We start from the raw sequence: 25,305 nt of genomic DNA on the forward strand, positions 1-25,305 counted from the left end.
ATTGTCCAGTTAGAGCTTCAGGTAATGTAATCACATTCCTCCAGTTTGCTCCCCACAATTCACTTTTTGTTTATATTTTTCGGGGCCTGAGACAGTCAGGTGTCCTTGAGTTTCAGGCCTAGAGAGAAGTTGTTTTGTCTGAATAAAATGGAAGAACAGTAGCTGCCAGGCTATGGAGTTTTAGAGTTATGCACTAAAGTAGTGCTTAAGAATATAAAAGCTAAAACTTAAGGCATCACTGGATGCTGTTCAAAGTGCAGTTCAAAGACCTCATACCACATCATTCCAGTATAACCTGATGCCTCGCTGTCCCTGATACAGCTCATCTTGCCTGGAATGCACTGGGGCAGCTGAGGTTACTCAAGAAGTTTGTCATTACAGCACTTTCCAAGGAATGGATTGCTTTTCTTTTTCCCCTCAGTAATTGTTAACTATTACACACTAGCAGAAAATGTTAGATAAAGCAAGGATGATGTCATTCATTTATGGCTTAGCTCTCTTTCTTCATTCTGGATATACATTTTCAGGTGAACAAAAGTATTCTGAGTTGAGGTCACAGACTGTTTTAATGCTGCAAGATGAGTAGTTCAAGCAGAGACCAGTGTTGGCTAAGACAGCAGCACGATACTCTCTTGCCTGTCAGAATATGGCCTTGAGGACAACATAAAGCCCAAAAGGTAAAAAGACTTCTTACCCCTAACCTTTACAACTGTGATATTTTTAAATACTCAAGCACAGGTTGCTAATTCTACTGTTGACATTTATGGGATATTTCTGGGCATACTGCATCATTATCCTGTCATGTTGTTTCAACCATTCACCATTGAATCAACCGAACTTTTCTATTAACATGCTTCAGAGTAGTATTCAATATTTATATTAAATTGTATTTTTACCATGACTTAAAGAACATGGTTCATTTTAACTCAAAGCTTCATTTTAGGGCAATGTTGTGCATTCATACTTATCTATTTTCCCCAAATGCAGTTACAGAGGATGAGGAAAGTTTATCCTAAAATAAGTGGTATTGCAGAGCACAGACTGTGCCCAGCCAGTGCTTGGTGTGGTAACAGCTGTGAATAGAGGCTCACTGTTTAGTGTCTCTGTTTAGTTGTCATGACACTTATAAAAGTAATGTACCTGGAGAATGTGTTTCCTTTATATAGTGAATCTCTTGCTCTCACTCTTGTGCAGCCTATTCCCACCTCCAGATACTGAGCTGAAAACAAATCAATTCATTCACCATGCTCTAAATAGAGTTGACCTTTATTTATCCAAAGGTATTTTTTACTCAAAATCCCTGGAATATGATAATGAGCAGTATCTCCCAAGTGATTTTTTTTTTCATGAAGCTGTGTTAAGTTTTAATTCATTATACCAATTCTTAATGAAAAAAAAAATCCAAGATGCAGGTCCTCCTCCAACGGCAGTCCTCTAGTGACATTTTGTGGTCTTTACATTGGAGTGTTGGGGGTTTTTTTCCCTATTAACCATTATGTTTGGGCTTCTTTATTTTTCCTATTGCTCCTGTGATTTTGTACAGTATCATCTACTATTCCAGCTCTTCTTGAATGGAAAAGTACTTATCTTCTCTTTCTCCAAGGGATTGCAATGTCAGTCCACCAGCTTCAGTGAATTTTGCAACCATTCACTAGCCCAAATTATTTGGTACATTCTTAGGACTCATCCTTTGGGAGAGTAAGTTCAGGAAAGCAGCAGGGGCTGTAGATTGGATAGGCAAGTCTGAGCTTTCCATTCTTATCCCTTTCAAGAACTCATTGTATTACATGGGACAAAGAATGCAACCTCTCTCTTCCTCTGTTTCTCAACTAGAAAAGGAGTAAGCCAATATTTATATGTATCAGGAAACTATGGAGCTTAGATCAGAGAAGTAGAGGCTGGAACCTAAATTGCTCTTACATGCACAATAATTAGGTTATTACACTTTTTTTTTCCCTTTTCAGGCAGTCATCAGTTAATAATTGCAGCACTCCTTTCAAGGAGGGAGATTTGTATATGTTAAGAGTAGTTAACTGCTTTGACAGAAGAACTTTACAAAGATAACTAATGTCCAGAGGAGGCAGGAATTAATTCAGTGATACAAATGTGGTCCAAGTTTGTCCTAAAAGGTCAGTACTATTGGATTTTTTTTTCCAAGCAACATACTCCCTCATAAGCTAAACCAAAGTCAGTTTAAGAAAGTCAGGTCCAGCTCCTTGTTTCTCACCATGACTACATCTAGTGATTTCAAAGGAAGGGGGAAAATTCTATTACAGACAGCTTATGAAATAAATGACCCATTAAAGATCACTTCCTTAAAAAGTAATGAAAGTTTACAAGGAAAAGAAACTTTCTATCCAAGCTTACTCAGTTTATGGCTGCTTTTTTTACAGATAGGAATTAAGCTAATGGGTTATACACTGCGTATTGCCTCATTCTTCATGTATTTGCTTAACTAATTTCCCCGTAAAATATTTTGTTATCCATAATAATTTTATATGTATGCCTTAGATAATAAGATGCTATCACATTATTTACAGCATTACTTATTATTACTTATCTTGGGCTTTGGAATTATTACATGGATATCAATAAAACTGACCTAACAAGCATAAGATAATACCAAAAAACCAACCAACCCAGCAACCAAGCAAAAAAGCCAACAAACAAAACCAAACAAACAAAAAAAAGGAAGCAGCCCTTTAATGGTTTTATAAAGTTAAATAGCAAAAAAGGTGAAGATTTTATGGAAACATTTTTTTTCCCAGAATTCTGTTCTTGAATTATTTTACTCTTGGGTTTTGTACTCTTCATTTTAATCTTTTTTTTCATATCTGCAAAGGAGAGAAGTCAGCTAAGTCATGGCAATCTGCTGGGAAGGGAGTGGTTAATGTCCATGAAGAGGAGTAAGAAATGCTGTATTCCCTTTATAAAGGGCAATTCCTCACCCACATGGGCACTTGGAGCTCATACAGATTGGGTTTCCAAATAACCCACGTTTTGAGTCTGGAACAAACAGTATTCAATGTGCAGAAGTGAACCATCCTCAGCTGTCACTGTGATGGGCTGGGGGTTTAAAAAGCTGCTGCTCATTTCCAATGTCCATTTTTATCAGACCCTTTTAACTGGTCACCGAACAAAGGAAAGGTAAAAGCCTACAAGATCTTTTCTAGAGGAAAATTTTCATTTAGCAGAATGTTAATTTTATAATGCTGTCCAGCTACAGCAGGATAATTTGCTTTTGCTTCCTCCACACACCCAGCACACACACAGCCAGGAAGGGACTCTACAAAACCTTCTCAGCTTCTTTGAACAAGTAAGCAAAGCAGTGTCACTGGGTGGCTTTTCTGCTTAACTAAGAGACACTTCACACAACAAATAAGTGAAGTCAAGGATTTTACACCACAAGGTCATGGTCCCCTGGTTTCAGCCACATCAGCTACATGAAACAAAAATGTTTTGTTCTTTTCCCCCTTTCATTCTGGGACATTTACCAAGTGTTGCCTTTACCCTTTGGTTTCTACTTAACTTTCTACTAATCACCTCAGCATTCCCAAACTTTGGGAAACCCAAAGATCTCTCAGATCCAGACCTGGAACCAGTTCCAAGTTTTATTAATTTGATGTGAAAACACAAATAATACTTGTTTTCAGAAACAGCACATCCAACTAACCTCACTGTTAGGACTGTTCTGGGTTTTACAAGCCAGGTGGTTCAAATCCATTTACATGGGGTGAAGGCTGGATAGCTCGTGCCCACTTTCCTGCTGGGTGATACAGTGGATTAGATAGCAACTAGAAGTGTGTAACACAGGGACTTGTAAGTGGCAGGGATTTTTTCTAAACAGTTAAAACACCACCCCCTTTTACTTATTTCTGGGTCAATAGACAATTTCACACACAAAGAGTATTGTGCTCTCAGGTTGGAAATCTGTTTGAGAGTGATGGGGATGACTGCCTCAGGCACAAGCTTCAGGGCATGGGCATCCTTGTGATGTCCTGCAATGCTAATGAGAACACCAAATATCATCCCACTGTTACTTTGTAAAAAATACTGTTCTTAACACCTAGAGTTCCCATCTAAATTGTTTTGCAACAGAAACTTTTCTTCCCATTGCTGTGGACTGTAGCACTGATATTATTAATTCAAGTACAGAACTTGCAGTAGAAGAAAACTATGATTTTATTTCTCAAATAAAATTTACTTCCTAGGCAGCAGATGAATTCTGACACTGAACTCATTCACACCAGAACAATATCTTCCTCCTGTAAAAAAGCTCTGCTTTTCTTTCTCCCAAATCCTACCTGCCAGCCTTCCATAACTGGAATATAATAAGAAGCCTAACAAAGGAAACCCTCTGTATCTCAAGAAAAGCCCTAACTGCCAGTGAACAAAGTGGACCCAGGAACTGATGAACGTGGTCTGATGAAAGATGAGCTCAAAACAAAGCACTTTATCCAAATAAACCCCAAATGCCATGAATTATCATCATTACATTCGGGCAATATTTGATACACGTGGACATGTGGGAAAGAAATCCTGCCTTTTGCATGCTACAACTCAGTGTGCTTTGTGGCATTTGCTGAGGTCAGTTGGAGCAGTTTTTATTGTGTTGTCTAGGACAGCCAGTAACCAGGTGTCTGCTAATTAAAAGTGCATAATAATGTTCTCAACTAAGTGCATGTTACTGTGCTTGCAAATACAGTGTGGGCATCTTGGACCTTGGCAGCCCATGATGAATTTCCTGCTATTATAAACTCTCTGACAGTTTTGCCTGTGCTTTCTAGGACAATTTCCAAAAAAAATTGAATCAGAAAAAACAAAAAGAGCCAGGTTTCTGGAAAATATATCAGCTCAGGAGAGTGGTTCATCATGGAACAGCAGGGTTTGCAGGTCAGTATTTTTCTCTCCTCTCTTTTAGTCCACAGCTGTAAACTGATGACTTGTATAAGAACAACTTGTAAACAAGGAGATTGAATAAAAACAACTTCTAGGCTGTTTGATCAGGAGTCTGTTTGACAGAGGGCTCTCTCTGGTGTTGGGAGCAAAGAGAATTCAAAAAAGGCATCTGCTAAACCTTAAAAAAATATTCAAAAATATTCTCATGCTACATTTCTTTTGATTATTTGCTGTCTGAGTCACTGCTCAGGATGTATTTTACCTCTGTGGAAGTAAATTTCCAGTCTCTAATATCAGAGAAAACAGAAGTTAAATTGAAAAGTATATCTACTCTAATTTTTTTATCATTATTTACACCTAAATCACTTGCATTTAAGCTGCCTAAAATCTCTCCTACAATGATTTTTTTTTATGATTTGCTATAGCAACACATCAAGAAGCAAAATTTTTAGTTTACTGCGTGCCTAAGTTACAAACCTGCATTTTACAGGTTCTGACATAATATGCAGTCATTTACTTAATTAACTCTATTTTTTTCCCCTTCAAAAATGCTGCTTTACCTTTTGTAGCAGGAGAGGGAGCAAGTCTGTAAAGGCCTTTACATGTATCCATCCAGGTAAAGTCCTTGAGTGGAGTAGCACAACTCCAGTGATATGTGGGCAATAAAACCCAGAGCTCCTAATTCCTACATTTTTCTAGGCTCCTCAGGGTGCCCTTGGTCCACATCCACATCCCAGACAACTTGTCCTTTTTCCCATGACCACTGGCCTGTATGACCCTGAGATGTTTACCCAGGTTGATTGTTTCACCAGTGAACTGTCTGCTCTTGTTCCAGTGAAGAGCAGGATGGTTCTGAGAAGGTTCTGGTTCACCTGGTTCTGAGAAGGGCTGGAGTTCCACTAATTCACACCACTTACAGCACCAAAGGGATTCCTGGGAAGCACAACAGTGGGAAGACAAATATTATGATAATAAGTATACATGATTTTACAAGCAAAAATGAGAATATCCCTTTGATAATTCTTTCAATTTTTGGCTATTTTGGTATTAACTTAGAATAATGTAGCATACTTCAACTATTTTGTGGGCATTCAAAATATTCTGTTCCAACTTTTGTCTTGAAAATAGGCAAAGAGTATATAATTGCCACTTATGTGGCTTGCTTCTGCTTCTTCTAAAATCCTAAGGGACATCTTTCCTTTGGTAGAAATATTTTGAATTAAGGCTACATTAATAAAGCTGAGGATCTGGACCTGGTCAGTGCTGGAGATGGGAAAATGGAAGAAATGCTCATTTGGTCTTACACATCCATTTTTTTCAATGAAAATGATGCTAAATTTAAGGTAGTAGCTAATCAAACACTATGTTTCAACATAGTTGTTTATCTAAATCTGAGAATGTTATGACTGGTTAATAAGCATTTAATTTTAAAAAATCAAGATGTCCAGATTCTGTGTTTCTTTTCTAACCATAGATTTTGTGACGATTTTAACAGCAGTTTAAAGTTAATGAAAATATCTCTTGCTCCTCATGGCCTCTCTGTCAGTTCCGATTCAGTCTATGCTTACTGCTGCTCCTCATGAATTAAATTGCTCATTCCCCATTCATTCAAGTGGAACCTTATAATCTAATGTAAGCCATTAAATTAAATAGTCCAGTCCCATTGTTTAGCTGCCCACTTTAGCTGGCAGACTCATCATGTAGGAAATACATCAAACCAAATAATGAGATTAAATAATCAGACATCTATAAGATTGTATGTAGATTGCACAGTTTGAAGCCTATTTAAAAGGGTAGGACAATTTATGTCCCCCATATTCATTATAAACCTCTAAATTCAGAAGTGTCTGACACTGAATACACTCACAGATTCCTGTTTGAAAATTGCTATGGAAAATTTCCCTCAAGGCATTTTACCAGTGCTATCTAGTTCTTAGAGTAAGGAAGAAGGCACTCAAAAAACTGAGATTTGTCCCCCAGTATTAATGTGTGTTGAGTCCAGCTTTTTAGTCATGTGTCTTCTGCTCCAGGGCTTCCCAGCAGCTGGCTGACTCTGACATGCATCTCCAAGAGCAGGGGCATCTTTGACAAAAAGCATGTAGGAGCCAAGTTCTCTGCAGTGTAGGTCTACTGAGAGCTGTGAAAACTTGCTGATTCTCATCACATGGAAACCATCCTCCATCCCTAATTGTTGCTGCCTTTTCTCAACCAAATGGTTCTGATTTCATATGTGTAGCCTTGGGGGCATGGGGGAGCTGCTGTATGGAACTCTTAGCCCTAGAATTTTTGATACTTAGTACCACGGTAAATTCATCAATCCCCTTCTTACATAGTTTGCTACAAAAATGGATTATACAATTGCCAAGAATAGATACCTCCAAGTATCTAAACTACACTTTTGCAACCAAGCCTGTAGCTGTAGCTCTGTGGTTTCCTCACAGGAACTTGTACACAGTGAAACAACATTGTCTTACCTGTCTTCATGATTAGACAATGCAAGGAGTATCTGTACTGTGTACCTAGTGCAGATAGTTGTTTTTTCTATTTGTAACAGAGCATGAGATTGTCTTCCGAAATGCACTCGGGGTAGAGTCACAGCTTCTCTTCACTAAAGCATGCCTGAAACTCCCACATCAGCAGGTTCCTACATAGGCACTTCTGATTCATATGGCAGTACAGCCGAGTTGTAATTGGCACATGCACTTATAAAGGGAAAACTATGACCACATCCATCTAGAAATAAGCCCTGACTTTTTCAAACATTACACTGAATCATTAGGAGATGCTATGCTATCTTTCTCAGTCTTCATATGCCAGGGAAAAAATCCACCTGCATGGCTCCTCACTCAGAACAAGATGATCCACAGGGATGTGGCCTTTGGTTTGCAAGTGCAGGCAAAATGCTGACACAAGTGGAAAGGAGACAATGGCCCCAGTGAGAAGCATGTGGGTGCTGTGCAGAGTGCTTTTGTGACCCACACAGTGGCTGCAGCCTGCGTCAGACCAAACAACTATTCTTCTACCCTTGAAAGCAGTACACAAAGTTAGATGGTAAAAAATGTCATACAGCTCCCCACTCCAAGCAAATTCAGTCATAAAGGCCTATGTGTTTACCAGCAAGAGGATCAGGGCTGCAAAAAAATTAATGGCCTTTGAAAGAAGTTAAAGATGCAATACCAATATAACTAAAGATATCAGCTGTAATGAATCATTGGACTTCTTGGTTATTTGACTGACTTGATCCATTTTATCTTGAAATGTTTTTATAAAATGCACACTGATCAATTTAATCAGGGTAAGACATTCACTGAAGGGATAAATTTGTGTCAGTGTGTGAGTGGCAGTAATATATTTCTGCCAATAATAGTGAAAAATAATATTAAAGAATGCAGAACAACAAAGTGTTCCTTTCTTAAGACATAAGCTAAGACATAAGCATTGAGAACTGGTTTGATGTCATATTGGGAGGTAAATACTGCACTGACGATATCAGCATCAAAAAAGTGCACAATGAAATACAGAGATGAGAGTATTTTTGAGACTAAGAAGGAATATGTCTCTGACAATCTTTCTTAGTCTTTTCCTTTTGTCCTTTATGTTACTCAGAAACAGGTTTTTGTTATTCAAAATCAGAATCAGGCTCCTGCTACAAAAACATTACTTGTTTCTTTCAAATCTCAAACATTAGAAATATTTTTCTGATTCAGGGTGTTTTATACCTCCTGGATAATCAGTGATGACAATTTCAGTCTTGATTATTTTCTCTCACAAGTGGCAAAGGGTAAAAGTAGATGTGGAGATGCCATATCAGGGTGACCCAGTCTTGCTTCTGGACACCAGCTTCCTCCATGGGGTAATCAAGCAGCACCAGCTGGCATTCCTGGTATTGACTCAAGGGTTTCTGGGATACTGGATTTTCTTTAATATTATCTTTTTTTAACTGAATCATCTGCAAAGGTTTGTGGATATTTATCCCAGAGAGATGGGACAGGAGACTGGAACTGTCCAACAACCAGCAAATTCAACTTCACATTTAAACCAAGCCTGTCAGCAAGAAACCCTTGTTCAGAAACACATTTACACAGACTACTACTATTAGATATTGTTTGTACAGGATCAGTCATGAATTCAGCATTACTAATGGGCAACACTGTCTTTTTCTGTACCTCTGCAGAAGATGTGAGTGGACAGAGCCAACATGAAATTTAAATTTAAATTTAACCAACCTTGTTTGTAACCAGCCAACAAGTTTTGTGTTAAGCCAACACAAAATTTAAAAACTCCCGGATAAACAAGGTGACTCATGGGAAGCATAGGTGAAAAGCTTTCAAGACATGTGAAAAAATAGGTCATTTATGAAGAATGCAAACAAATTGAATCATACAGCATTTCATAAACCAACACTTCACACATGTAAACTTGTGTAAAAATGGTAACTGGCTCATCTTCATAACACTCTGGCAAGCTTCTATCTTCCTTTGTAAGACAGAAACTTGAAACAAGTAGATGAATTGCCCAGTATGAGAGATCAGCGGTATAACCAGGATCAGAATGCAACAATTCCCATTTCTGTCTTTAAAACAAAACAGAGCACACAATTGGTTGGGCTTTCCATCTTTGACAAAATAAAGCAAAGTCCATCTGAACCCTATGCATGAGGACCACATTGCACTCAGTGGAATTCACCCACTAACAAGATCACCCCTGGATATCAGTATGTATTTGTCTTATATAGGACCATAAAATATTTTTTGATTATTTGTTTAATTTATTTTTTAACTTCCTTTTTGTTTAAAGTTCTTTACCAATCTACCACAGTGATATTGTTGGCCTGCTTTCCCTTCTTGCACAATGACCAGCTCTCTCACGTACAGATATTTTGCAAGTATAACTCTTTAGCTGTTTCTAGGAGATATTCACTGCATCATCTCTTAAAAACAGATTTGTTTTATTAAGAACTCAAAGTGTCACATTTCCATACCACTGCAATTACCAGGTAACAGTGTTTTTACTTTTAAAATACCATTTCCAAGTATATCATCTCACTCTGTGACTTGTAATTCCTCTGGATAAACATGTTTGAGATCTGTGATGGTCTCCCTGGCAATGGTTGCCATAGTGCTTCAAAGGATTTTATTTCTGCTCATTCCTCAAAAGCAGGACCGTGGTTCTCTGTGGGAGGCCCAGAGTTGCATTAGTCTTGGATTTTATTGTCTTTGCTATTCTGCCCCCACTAGGAAATAAACTCACACAGGCCACTGTCATCTTTACCTAAACCACCAATTCTGCTCAAAATGCATGTCACAAATTATTCTCCTCCTTTTCTTAGTACCTCATTATTATAAAGTGTTATATAGCACCTCTTATTTCCTTGGTTTTTACTTAGTTTCATATTAAGTAGAGATTATTCTCTATTTAAAATTTCAGACTACATTTTTAACATCATAAACAATACACCAAGTTTTTAAAATTTCAGTTACATTTAAATATACTTTAAAATAATTAAAGATATGAAATAGTAAAACTAGTGACTAATGACTTCAAATGCTATGCTGCCCACAGGAGCAAATACACCTGCCTTGGGCCAGTCCAGCCTTACTCAAACTGATAAATACCCTACCCAAAACCGTTTTTTTTCTTGGGAAGCTGGTGCATTTGAAGAAGAGCATTTCCACTACCTTTGCTTTATGTTAAAAAGCACTTTCAGCAGTTTCTTGTCTAAACAAGTCAAAGCTGAAGGATCTTCTCATAAAATAGGCACAGAATCTGGTTCACTGCAGTTTTGAAGTCAGGTGTTCAGACTGGGATTTCTAAAGGGCATATATATAAAACTTATATCACAATAAAGCCTCTCCTCATGGTAAATAGAGCAGTAATTTTAAATTTGTAAGCAGAGATATATACATGTACTATTATATAAAATAGTTGTTACTGTCTTTCTTCTGCAGGATTTGCATCTTCTTAGTGATTAAGGAACAGAGAACACATGAGCTCTCTTGAGGCCAAATTTAATTTTTGAGATTTATTTGACCTGAGGACAATTTGGCACAAAATAGGCAAGGAAAGTGAAGAATGCCATTGGTGGTTATCAAAAAGGAAAAATCTCTCAGGTAAGCATGGGCACAAGGCAGCAGCTTTTCCAAACTGCCACACAGTTTTCAGGCAGCTGGCACTATAACACCACCAACCAACTACTTTGTGACCCTAGACCCAGTCCCAAAAAAAATGGCTTACCTGAGTAACCCACACAGGATCGTGCATTATGGACCCGTCCTTCTCTAGGATCTGCAGTGCAGTGTGGCAGGACAGAGATGATGGAAAGGCCACAGTGACATCCAGCTCATTAGAACTGCCTGCAAAATGGTTTTCTCCAGCCCATGAAAATTTGGAGGCATTGTCCTGTTCCTTGACAAATTATTTTTTGAAGATTTTCCGGCTTGTAATACAGTGGGAAAAGCACAAAATGTGGTTTTGGGAAGACTAGCAACCTATCTTACTGCTAGTGTCCAAACTAACATACTGCTCACCTCCCTGGGCTTGCTCAGCCATAGCAGTGGACAAAGGGTCCAGCCTTTGCCCATTCCTCTCTCTTGGTGGTAGATGGACCTGTCTACATGAATAGAGACTGACTGCAGAAACTGCAGCAATTTTAAATTTAGCTCATCTTTATCCAGTGCAATACATCTCCTTTCTGAACATTAAAAAAGCTGTATGTGCTGAATAATAAAAAGAGATAAAAGTCACCTGCCTGGAGTGGGGGGAAGGGATGGCATGCCCTGTTAGGCTGTTAGAGTTGACCAGAGGTAGTTGTTGATAAAGAGCTGCTCCAGATCCTGCTTCATGGCCAGGATCACAGGCTCACAAGTTCCCACTGTGAACATCTGATGGTCACATATAGCTGGGGAAAAATTGTTCCAGTCACCAAGGATGTCATGTTTGTCAGTGCAAACCTGTCTACATGGCACAGAGCTGTGCCTGGGAGGCTGAGCAGCTGAGTTGAAGGTTCCATCAGGGTACTGTTCAACCTGGGATAATACACCTTGTTCAATAACAGGACAAACTGGGACACCTGTACATAGCCCTGGTCCTGCAACAGGAACATTCCCTAGTGCTTCACCAGGGCAGAATTTAAACTAAAGGGAAAACACAGTGAAGATGAGTCAATAATAAAACAATGTCACATTTTCATAAGGATGCCAGTCAATGTTCATCTATTCCAGGTAAAAATAGAAACTCTCCCATAATAACCTAGATTTTCTGGTTTACATTTCTAAACTTGCATCACTCAATACAAACCTTTCCAGAGACTCTAAAGCCTGCCTTATAAACACATCATAGCAAATTTATTGTTGGACCAACTATATTGTGTGTGTCTCTTAGAAACACCCAATAAAAAATTATAAATACTTCAAAGAGGTTTTAAGTAGTGATGAAGCAAGTGGACCCAGGGAATTGGAAAGAGCTAGATTCGGTGCAGGCAGGCAACAGCCAAGTTTCCTCACATCCTTATGTCTCTAAGGCCTGACCTGCAGCAGACATTTTTCTCAAGGGCTGATTCCCTTCCTTTCACCATGGCAGATGTCTGTATGTGCCAGCAGCTGTCCCCAGAATGTCATCCCCAAAACACCTGCCATCAAAAAGGATCAGGGAGGTGGCAAGGCCTGGATAAATGAAATATATACATATGTGCATTTACATACCTATGCACACATACTGGGCTAGCTTCAGGGCTTTTAATAGCTGAGAGAGAAAGAAACTTGGTGGAACAGGCACAGACAGTGGAAAGGACGGAGTGGCAAACTCAAGAGTGTGGTATGAAGCCAGGGCAAATGACAGCTAAATGGGACATCTGTGGCCTCTCAAGAGGACAGACACATTCAGACACTTGATGGAATAAATGAAGTTGTCAGTGGTATCAGATGGCAATACCAACTACAAGGTGTAATAGCACTTAACCTGTGGTGCCAACTGGGGATAGCTGAAAAAAGCACATACAAGTGGCAGATTGCTCAGGTGGAGCTGCTTTCCAAAGGATCACTAGGGGAGTGAAGACAAGGTTGGTTAGCCTTGCCTTAAAATCAAAGAAGCAGAAAACAAACAGGCTAAAATTTTTAGCTGTTACAGGCAAGCTAGGCATAACGAGGACTTCTTTGCAAAAATCTCCTCTCCTTGGTATCCCACTTCTCTTGCTCATGTTAATGCATTGAACATTCTTTGAATTCTAAATAATTTCCTTCATGCAGCTTTCCTCTCTCCCTGACCTTGTTCTTAGCCTGGCTGAATTAAGGATTTAAATTAATTTAAAACATACTTGTCTGAATCAAATCTCTTTTATACAACACGTTACAAAGAAATATTACATGTTGTTATATTAGTTTCAAGTTTAAGAGATTTTACATTTACAACTACATAGATTTTCCCTGTTGAGAAGACCAATTTTCTGTGATTACAGGGATATCTTCAGTGCATAATTGTCATCAAATTTCTTTCATTCATCCTTCAGGAAAAGACCTTGATCTTCCTGATTCTCCTTTCATTTCAGTGAAAAAATTTTTAATGCAAACTTGATTGTTTTTCAAACTATTTACATTCTTCCCTTTCAAACCTTTTGTCCCTGTCCAATAGGATTTCTACATACTTACAATTCCTGGGATATTTCCTCTGTATCTGCCTGTTCCAGACTGAATTGGGTTTTGGGGGTTTATGAACTTCTACACATATTCCTAGCAATACTTGCTTCACTGTCTCTGCTTACTGATCTTATCACAAGCCATTTACCATTTCCATTTTATCCTTCAATTAGAGCCTTCTTCAAACCCATTCTTTCACATTCCTTCCCTAGGTTGTATAAAAGAGAGGTCTTTAATCTCCCCTTTCCTCTAATTGAAGCTGTCCTTCCCAGCATGTTTTCCACTGCAATGCTCTGGTTTTCATTAAGCAATGACAGCAATACTCCAGTTGCTATTGCTTTCTCTTTAATGTGGTTTTGCAAGAAAAATAACAACTTCTTGTCTTTTTACAGAACATGGAAAGAAAGTTTTAATTTATTAGCCTCATAAAAGAAAGCATTGCAGTAGTGATGCCACATGAGAGCTAGGATAAGGAAAAATAATATTCTAAGTCCCAAACAGGCGATGTATTACCAAGACTTGCTGCCTGATTAGGCACTGAAACATCAGTACCTTCTACTGTAAATGGAATGACTGCAGGTCAACCCTGCTAGGTTAAAAACATGAAAAGGAGTTGGGAATAAAATAAAGAAAGCTTCCTTGAGGCATGTAATTGTTCTATCCAGGGGCACAATGCATTTAGTCGCAAAATCCTGCTCCAGATCTGCATAGATGGAGGAGCTGAGGCAGTCAAGTCCTAGCAATAACCCAGTGTAAAATTAGGGGAGATGTTAATCATTCAGACTTTCCTCTCCACTGGAAACACACTGACTAGCAGCCACAGCCATCTGATCAGATTGAAATAAGATAAGTACTAATTGTTTCCATAAGCAGGAGATCTTAGCCTACAGCAATCAACAGAGCTCTGCTGTTAGCCACCAGCCGCAGAGCTGAGAGCTTCTCAGCCAGCTCTCACAAGTAGTGAGCAAGAAAATTGAGGCAGTTCCTAGCATGATTTCTCTCAAATGTGTGAGATTGCCAGTGCTTTTGTGCTGTGCCCTGTCTTAGGATCACACTTGCAGACTGCTAGGTTTGCACTGAGACAAGTGATGAAAATGAAGAGACACACTCAATATGTGCTGTAAATCACATACAGCTGTTGGAGTAGGATAATACCTGTTTTTCTCATAGTTTGTCTTTAGTTAAAAAGAAAAAAAAATCAACAAAAAACAAAATAAATATTGTTTCTGAGTGAGAAAGAAGCAGGCAAATTGAGGAATGAAAAGCAATTAAAAGCTTCTCAAAAATTTTTCTGTTGTTTGTTCTTGTCTTCTCCCAGGATGAGATTTCAAAGCCAGAGCTTAAAGATCAGTTTGAATTGGAAGCAAAGAGTGTGTCTATGTTCAGTTGAATCAAGCTCAGGGTTACAGTCAGATGTGATACAAAACCAGCTATTTCTGACTGGTATGATTCAAAGCATCTGCAAAAGCTTCAGGGGTAAAAAGCTGAGGTGTTTCCCAGCCAAGCACAGTGTGAGAACATGTCATGGAAACCAGATTGCAGGTTCTTCAGGTAATTAGGGCTTTCAGTCATGTAAAAGGTTAACCATATTCCCATATTCCCAGGTATTATTCCTATTAACAATTTCCTTCTTTGCAAGTCTATAAATACATAGACTTTTTCAGTTTTAAAATGTTTTGAGCGAGGTACTTCCATACCTGCCAACCAAAAAAGAGTCTGCCAGCTCAAATGGTCAGTGAGAGCCCTTTTCTCCACAAAGGCCCTTCTTCTCAGTGTATGGGCTCAGACAAGGGGTGTTTGTCTGGGATAACACCTGGGAGTGGGAACCCAGACTGGCTCCCAATAGCCACACATCACAGGTTCAGGTTGTCTCTACTTTGGGTATGTCAGTGGCTCTGACCAAAATAAGGATAGTGTTGTACTGTGTTCAGCCTGGGCTACACTGGACAGATGGTAGCCAGGGAGAGAAAACCTCTTACTAGGTTTCTGCAAATATGAAAATTAAGTAAGAGCATAATGAATAATGAAAATTTTAGCTGGAGTCAATGAGCAAACAATGCAGTTCAGGAAGCAGGCAGAGAGCAATGGGGGCTGTTAACAGCTTGGCCGTGGTTGTTTCCTCTGCATTGACCAAGAAAATCTCCTTTTCAGGAAGCAACCAAAATGGCAATGCAGCTGGGGTGGGAGGTGTTCACTGTGATTTCACTTGGGCTTCTGTACCACAGGGGCAATCAAACAAGATAGTTAATTGGAAGTGTAGATTAATGCATGCCACATACGGCAAGTTACGGGACACCTGGCATAATTTCAGTGCTAGGCCACTGTGACTTTTCATGTGCCTCTGACATTTCTATTTAAAAGTGCTTAAATTTGGACTTTCAATCACTCCTTATTTTTTCAGCTGTCACCAACAGTTTGTTACCAAAGTATCTGTGACTGATGGCAGGATAAGGCCAAAGAGAGTGTATCAAGCTTTTTTATTTGCACGGATGCACTTTCTGATGCAAGTGGCCTCAAGCACCATTCTTATCTTATCATGACCTATCTTTTTTTTCAGTGTTTCATAGCATGGTTTTGGTTCCTTATAGCTTTCAGTGTCATCATGGTTGTCCATTTTTTCCCAGTGCTTTGATGTTAGAGTCCTAAACTTTGTTCATGAGAAAAAAAAACCCAAACAAACAGAAGACCCCCCCCAAAAAAACCCAAACCACAGGAGTATAGTTGTATCCAGCTCTTTGGATCCTACTCTTTGTGACTGTTGCTTGACTGCATAAAATCATACTCCAGGCTTTGGTGAACAAACATACCACACCTAACAAAGCTTAAATAAGAACTCCTTCTTCCTTTCAACTTTGTTTTCCTTGCAGAATACAGAAACCATCCTCCTTTGTACACCAGGAGCTGCAGTCCACAGCTGATCTCTCATGAAAAGTTTCAGATGCCAGGTCAGGGCTATGTGAAGTGTTTCATAATCAGAAGACTCAGACGGTAAGGTCACAAGGTGCACTTCAAAAAGATGTTGTGTATCATACACACTATATATTCTGCTTCATTACTTCTCTTACAGCCAAAGATGTCAAATACTAGGCCCATTTCTCACACTCATCTGTCTCCATATGAAAAGTGCATCTCCCACATTACATTACAAATTCACAAATAATTTTATATTCATCCTTGTTCTTACTGTACCATGTGTTTGAATTTGAAATAAAACAGCCACCCTGTCAAGCTATTTTTCGGGCTATATGTGCTGACATGTGCTGAAGTGAGAAGCATCCTCTGTTTACTCAGATCCTTATACTTTATTTGTAGCAAGTCATATAACACAGGCTTAAACATGCAAATGTTGCAACAGGGATGTCATGGTTTGGTATCACCTTCAAATCCACTTTTAGCTGTTTCTCATCTTCCCTTTGCTACTCAGATAACAATTTCAGGGCTATGCTTGATTCTTGACAATCTGCTCTGAGTTTTTGCTTTCTCCCAGCTTAATGAATTTATCATATCTCCTCACATAAACTTACTATTGCTTTTCTACACAGGAACCTTAAAATCATTTATAAATTTTTACTTAAACTTTCTCTGAAGTTGAGCTCTATCTTTGTCATGGGATCAGGAAAGTAACACTTGATTTTCAAAAACAGTTGGATAAAAGAAATACTCAAATTAACAAAGAAGAATCTATCTGGAATAGTAAAACATTACTGTCACAAAATTGAATGGAAGAATTAATCACAGTGCCTATATAATGGATAGCAGTACACAAGAAACAGATGAAGAAGAAGACACCATTTCTCTGTTAAGTAGTCTGATGTTATTTTCAGAGTTGTAGAACAAATTTTCATTATTTAGATGGAGAAGGATGGCTAACATGTAGTATATGTTTTTTCTTTAGAAAAATGTACTTACAGGAAATAGAAACACAAGATCCAAGATGATTTTCCCTCTAGTCAAATTATACACATATCAAAATCAAGAATAACCCAGGTAAGATAACATCCCACACAGAGAAAGGCTGGATTTTAGCTATTTATGTTTACATGACTACTAATTGGCAGGGCGATGGCAAACTGGGGAAGCTGACAGAAACTTTTTGAATATCCCATTTATTCTCCTTTCTTTGACAATGAGCAAGAAAAAAGATATATAGAAGCATACACCATAAAAACACACCAAGAAAATTAGTTCAGGAAGGTTGGTTTATTTGTGATATGATAATTTGATTAAGGACAATTAAATTTTAATGCTCATTTAAGTCAAGTAATGTGGTCCAACTCTCATCAGAATGAGTGATAGCCAATGCCAAAGTATCATTTATCACTGCATTTTCACTTGCGAGGAGCCAGAGAAACTGGGTATCTAATCCTTAAATTAAATAGCTGATTAAAAGGCAATCTCAGATTAGGTAAACCTACATGTGTTTATTTTTGCTCTCAGAATGGGTCGCTGGTTTTAATAGGACTGCTCACATACATCAAGTTGTTCTTGCTTTCCAAGAAAGAGCCCTATCCCCACTTCTCTGCATCAGACCAAAGACCAGACCTCTGCAGGAGAAGAATGTGACAAACCAGCCATTACGGCTTCTTCTCATCATAGCACAAATTGTACTTGTACTTCCCCAAGCATACTGGTCCAATGCCAAGCTTTCCTTGATATATCCCCTGGAAAGAAGAAGGAAGGGGAAGAACATAGACACAGCCAGGATACAAAGATCTTGGGAGACACAGTTTGGCCATTTCTGCTGCTGGTGGGGCTTTGCCTGGGCAGAAGAACCCCTTCTCCTGGGCAATGGGATTTGCCTACTCCACTGCTGCCCCACTTATCTTGGACCATCTTCCAATGCAGTCTGTGTTCAGCTCCATGGGGCTGAGGTGGTCTTGGTGGAGGTCCCACCCTTCAGATGCCCAAGACAGCTGGCTGCCTGCACCACCAATGTCTTCATATCAAAGTGGGTCTCACCGACCTAAAACCTGCAGTACAGGTCAGCCAGGCCTTTTTGGCCAGCAGAAAACAAAGATCCAGATGTGTCAGTGTTATTATGAATGTTCATATTATCAATCTGTGCATCCCTGTCAATTTGGACATGTGCTGGACCTGCTGGATTAACTGTCTCTGTGTGGCACAGCAGCTGCTTTGCCATGCATGCGTGGTCTGGTTACCAGACATATTAATGGTATCTGGAGGTAGCCATTTTATTTTCTTTTTAAATAAGACAGCTGATCACAGATGGATTATCCTTATCCTTGTGCATAATAGCATGACCTTTCTGGACTGCTATATAAATATTAAGTCCTTTTTTTTGGCACACAGTCATTTCCTGTGCTTCAGACAGAGAGGTTATTAATCACAAACACATTTGATGGAGATGAATGCTCAAGTAAGAGTAAACTCATCATTCTCTTCAGTGAACAAACACAGTGGAAACCTGACAAGAGCAAAAACTGTTGTAGTCTGAAATGCATTCATTGCTGACTGAACATATGCTGCAATTGTTGCTACCATTTATCACTGCCTGGTGGCAAAGCAAGATCCATGACTAAGCAGTGTTGGTGATCTCATAGCGCCCATCTCTTTTTCACAGCCTCAGCCTTCAGCTCACAGTCTCAGCTGTCAAAATTTCAAGCTCTAACATCATATAGGTTTGAAAACCTGGAGTGTACTTGGGAAGTTAAAAAGCCTGGAGATATTTGCAGGTCATACAAGTCCACTCTGTCCAGTGGGTGTTGCTTCCACAGTCCAATTTGATAACACTGTTATTAAACGTAGAATAGCAAATGCAAAACAGTAATGAACAGCCCATTCTGGCATTGAAGTAAAGCACCATTTCAAGAATATCCTTTCAAAAGTACCTTAGGTGCAGATCTCTTTGGACTGAACAGATGTTAAAGATATTGTTGGTTCTGCAGCTGTGAAACCTTGCAAATGCATCATTTAATAAGAAACTTTTCCATTCCAGTCTAAGACAGATGGTATGCTGAAAGGAACTGTGTCAGTCTAGCCTAATGACACAAATAAAATGGTAATTATTTTCTTCTGTGCTTTTCTGCTGTTTCAATGTGTTTTAAGCTGTTACTGTATTTGCTGGTTCTCTTTAGAGTATGATATGAAACTCCTCAGAAATGCAGGGTAATTCAGGCTGCATACAGCAGTGGCAAAAAACTAAGATACATTGAGAAACTGGAAAGAAGTGTTCCAATTTTTTTGATGAAAGTTTAGCAGGTGAAAAAACCCAGACATTTTCAGAGGAAATGGGATACTGCTTTTCAATCTGTTCTTTACCAAGCAAACACTGAAAAATTGTTTGCTTTCACAAAGGTCATTGTTGTTAGACCATGAAGCAGGGCACTAGCAGAAGAGCCTCAAAAGTAAAGAGAAGCTAAAGTCAAATTGCTCAGAGAAGCAAAAGAAAAACAAAACCTAGAGTCTGGAAAATCTTAGACAAAACCAGATACAAACAAAAAAAAAAGGGGAAAAAATCTTATGATGTACAGCAGCAGAACTAAGACAGAAATACTTTTGTGAATAATGGCTTATAGCTGGGGGAAGATGGAATCATACAATATACACTGTACAGTTCACTCTTAGAGTGGTAAAAGTGGGACCAGTTATCTTGAGATTTCTTCCATTTCATAAAACTTTGAATCATGTCAGAACTAAGACTTGTGTGTTGACAAGAAAGGAACGTTCCAGTTGCAGTACCAAGAGAAGGAGATTGGTTTCCTAGAGGTGTACTGGAAAGTCAAGAACACATAAAAGGTAACAAGTGAGGAGACTGCATCTCCACAGCAATGCTAGAGAGTGAGGAAAGGAGCAGGTTATGCCTTGTGCTGACTCTTTAGGTGAGTGGCAAACACAGAGCCAGGCTGAAGAGGAGAGTGCAGATGGGGAAGGGGGGAGGTTTGCAGACATGTGAATGTAGCTGTGGATATGGGGGAAAGGTGAGAAAGCTGCAAAGATCAAGATGAAGAGGGCAGAGAAGAAATTCTGAATAAGAAAAGAAGCTGTTTCTGTTGATTTCCTTGGAGTGACTACACCAACAAAAGATATTTCTCTGTCCCCACATGAACTTTGTAACTTATCCCTAACCTGAAGTTACCTTTAGGTTAGAAGTTATAATGAAGTTAGAACCATGACAGTCATTTGTATAGGAGCAATACTACCCACCTATTTGAAATACACCATAAAACTACATTTGTTCAGACAAATGTTTCTTAAAAAAATGCAACATACCAATTTTTCTCACATTAAAAAACTCCCATCTCATTGTTTCTTTTTCTAGTATAATTTGTCATCTTTTTTTTTCTTTTTTTGCTATCATCATATAACAGTACACTTTCTGGTATAGCATCATTTTGTGTACAAATCTTCTGTCAACATCCCCTGAAAGCAGCATTTTTAAATTTCAGCATGAATGTTATTTCAAAGTTATCCCAATGTCACATCAACAGACTATTGAAGATCCAGCAAAAATATAATACCACACAATTTAGCTCACAATTTTCTTTCTTATTTAAACTATCAATCTATTGCAATCACAAAGAAGATGGCCTAAATAGTAACAGAATAAAGAAATGTGAACGATTTCTAAAGTAGAATAATTTATCAAGATATTTATTTAGAGCAGATGCTGAATGTGAGAACAATATGCAGCAAACACTATGAAAGTTAGGTTTTTTCAGAGCCTTGCAAAACTTCAGGAGGGAACAGCTTTCAAAAACAGGCAGTGGGATGTGAATAAAGGAATCTTTTTTCTTTAATAAATATTTCTCAATAAATATTTATATAAGATTATGAAATTAGACAAATATGATGCAGAGGGTTTTCATCATTATTATAGTGGTGTAAATCTTTCTAGGAAGGTAAAATACCATTTGAATATGGTATCATTATATATGGAGTATGGGTTTAATGTTAACTGACTTCAACTGGAGCCAAACCAGAGCAACGCTGATATCATGGCATTTTCCAAAGATAGAAGATGATGTTACCAATTTAAAGACAGCACTGACAGTCACAAAACCTCAGCTTTGCCATTGAAATCAGTCATGGCCACAAGAAAGTTATTTAACTCCTTTGTGCTGGAATTCATTTCACTAGCTGGTAGTGCACTGCTGGCCTCCCTTCCAGCTCTTGGTGGCTTGGTACTAGATCAAAGAGGTCTTGCAATAAAGTATTTTCCTTGATGCACTCAGATTCTACTGAAAAACTGATGTAATTTTTACTTGCTTCATCCTGGTTTGTTCATAAATCTCCGTACTATAAATTATTATTTCCTTTCTCCTCTCTTCCTTCGCTTTAAATTAGTACAAAACTAATTTTAGTGACATTGTCTTCAATGGAAATAGGATTAGCAACTTTCATGGAAATTGCTGGCAGTACTGTGGAAACATTGTAAACTACCATGAAAAATTATTCTTGGAGGGCATAGGAAGCAGGAAGTGTTATTAATTTAAAAAGCTATACAATTTGTAAGCTGGTTAGTTCTGATAGCAAGAAGAGAGATTCTTTAAGTGACGTAATGGATGCCATCAAATTCTATGTTTAAATATTTAATGTCATTTAACTGCCTAAGTATCCCATTCCAGGCTGTCTGGATTTCAAGGCACATGAAATCTGATCAGACATGGACTGCATATAACAGTAGGCTCCTAATAAAGCAGTCAGTATGTGACAGAGATTCTCTCAAGGGGTCTCTCTTCAGGAATAATTAGCTGGTGGTGTTATTGGTCAGAAAGAAAGGAAACCTTAAGTGATTTCAGCTTTTCCCATAAGCAAACACAGAGAGAGAGCTTGAATTTACAGGGACTACTCATGTTGTGACCAATGTGACTACTCATGTTTAGGCCCAACCTTTAAGTGGCAACTTGCTTGAACTGAGAAGTCTGGTGCTTTGGTTTACTACACAGGGAACAAACCCTTAAGTGGTATCAGCTGCTACTACTCTAGGAAGATGGTAATTTATAGTATCTGAAGGTCTGTAGAACAGTTAAGACAATTTCCCAGAAATATTCCATAATTTTCAGGGATTCCAAAGGCTGCAAATTTTGACAATGCCATTTTAAGTGTGTGAGTGGGTTTACAAGCCTTTTTTTCCCTGTCTCCTACTCTCAAGAGCATTTAGCAAATTTAATATCATGATGTGCCACTTAAAAAATAAGTATAAAACTTATCACACCTGCCTGCAGCACTAGGCAACCACATCTCTCCTATCTTACCATTTACCCCAGAAATTTACACAGAGACATAGGAACACTAAATTACTGGTTTTTAATAGGAAGACCTAGTATGATTATTGAAGCAATAAATTCTCCCCTTGCAAAAATCACCGGAATTTCAGACTCAGATGGGTTAATCAGTAAAATAAAACTCATCTTGCATCATGCTGAAACTCTAATAGAAACCAAACTATCCCTGGCTTCAGCTTGAGTGATTTTTGGTTTGTTGTCAAAGGAGTCAATATTGATAGCACATATATGATTAACAGACAAAATTAGTTTGCCTGCTGAAGAATATTGGTAGGGAGAGAATTGTCACAAAGAGGAACTTTCTAAAAGATAGACAATAAAAAACATATAACCATTACAGTTCCATTTATTCCTTTCTCCTTAAAGGTTTTAGTGTGTTTACCTGCAATGTCTTGTCTGATTCCTCAGGTATAAAAGCTGCTGACAATAATGTGTACTAATCTTAAAAAATACAGGCACATTAAAGGCACTGAGCTTCAGTTATTGCTTTTGGAAGGCTTCCTCTGCACTTCTGCACTAATCTCGTTGTAGAAAGAAGTCTTCTCATAAATGAGAACAACCTCATTGCTTTGACAAACTGCATCAGCATTTCAAAAACAATCAGTGCTCTATATTGCAAAAAGGTAACAATGCACTGCCCTGGAGTACTGATAGTGACATCAGTAAGAAGAGTCATGTAACATTCTCTGCTGGGCTGAATCAATGTGCTCTTATAGAACTCAAGCTTCTTTATGAAAAGGAACGAAATAAGGAAACTTATTTTCTGTTTACCACAGTATTGCCTCTTCTGTGCTGGCAAAATGAAAAACAAGGTAAGTAGCCAAATGAAAGTGCAGGCAGCCTTGGACTCCACAAGTCCATTTCCTCCCCTTCAGTACCACCATATTATCTATACCATAATACTTTTGCTTATTTATCTAGAAGCACTTTTTAAGAGGAACAGGCCCAGCAGTGGTCCATACATCTCGTGCAAGCTTCTGGATGTATCTGATCTCAGGCTTTTTTCTTGCATATGGCAGGTTAAACCAAGTATCTACACAGCCCAAAGCACACACACAGCCCTAAGCACATCTGCACTCACATCTGTGAGTTTGTGGGTACACTTATTAACCCACTGATGGTGGTTTTAGTATATCAGACTAGTGGCCTTTCTTCAATTTTTTGAGAACCATTACAATGGCTTCTTGGCAAGTGCAAAAATTTCCTAAATCTGATCCAGAGTCTGATCTGCCCTCTCACCCCATGACAATCGTAAGTAAAACAGAAAGGAACAGTGACAGTATTTTATAGAGTAAAACTTAAAAGAGTTTTGAAAGACAGTGAAAGGGACAAAAATGCAATTTAATATTTTGGCTTGTTACTTTCATCTATCTTCTGTTTACTTTCAGCATTCAACACCAAGTATAACACTGTGATGCTATCCAGTAAAAAATTATTCAAGAACCATCTGGACACAATCCTGTGCAATGTGTTCTAGGATGACCCTCCTTGAGTAGGAAGGTGATCAGTATTCCAGATTCTTAACCTTGCCCATTCTGTGATTCTGCGAAAGGAGAGAAAAAATAAAGCTTGGAGACACCTACACATGTGTATGAAGCTGTTAGAACCAAAACAGAAAGACCATTTACCATGTAGTTTTAGATATTATAAGAAAACAATGGTGTCTCATTATAGGAAGTGCTGCTGATTGTAATTAGACAGCAAGTAATTCCCAAGGAATGTATAATTCAAGGACTTTCAGGGAATGTGTGATACTATGTGAAGATTTAAAAGCCCTTTTTTCCTGTGTTTTAATAAGGACATTTGCTTTGCACTCTACAGCTAATTGCAAATCACCATCAGTTATTCAAGGTGTGTCAGTTTTCTCTACAGTGTAAATGCATAATGCCAGGCAAAGGTTGTCTACATTAGAGACAGGAGTGCAAAAGAGTGTGTGTGTGCTGCTGCCTATGTGGTCCGAGATAACCCACTTTTCTGCCTGAATAGTTACTTGTGTGTGGCACATTTTGATATTTGGGCAGAAGTTGTATTAGATCTACAGCCAAGAAAAATAAGTTCATATAGCTGCAGGATGCTTATGAACATAACACTTTTCAGGTAAGCTTTTGTGAGAAAAAGACCACACACACAGAGCAGCCCTTGAAGTATAACAGGTTTTCTTTTTTCTCCTGCTGTAAAAGAAAAAAAGGCTCTTTGTAAGTTCTCAGACACTCCTCAGCTAAACCAGTTGTTAGTAGTACAGGCTCTCATTTGGGTCACTGCAACCCTCTGATACTTAGGAGACTGTTTTCTTGATTTTTGTGCTTTGCTCATAGGTGTAACTCCTAGAGCTGCTACACTTTGATCTGACTCAAATCTCTCCCAAACTGAGGTGGATTTCCCTGATGCACAGGCTGATAAAGGGAAGCACATCCGTTAAAATCCAACATCTCAAGTAAAATAAGGCTATATTTCTCTCTGGAAGATCCTGAGTAAATGTGATTTAAAGAAGGTACAGCTTTGTACCAGCAGTATGGTATTCCTACCTTCCC

The sequence above is a fragment of the Parus major genome, chromosome 4 (assembly GCF_001522545.3).
Source record: "Parus major isolate Abel chromosome 4, Parus_major1.1, whole genome shotgun sequence".
NCBI classification, from domain to species: domain Eukaryota; kingdom Metazoa; phylum Chordata; class Aves; order Passeriformes; family Paridae; genus Parus; species Parus major.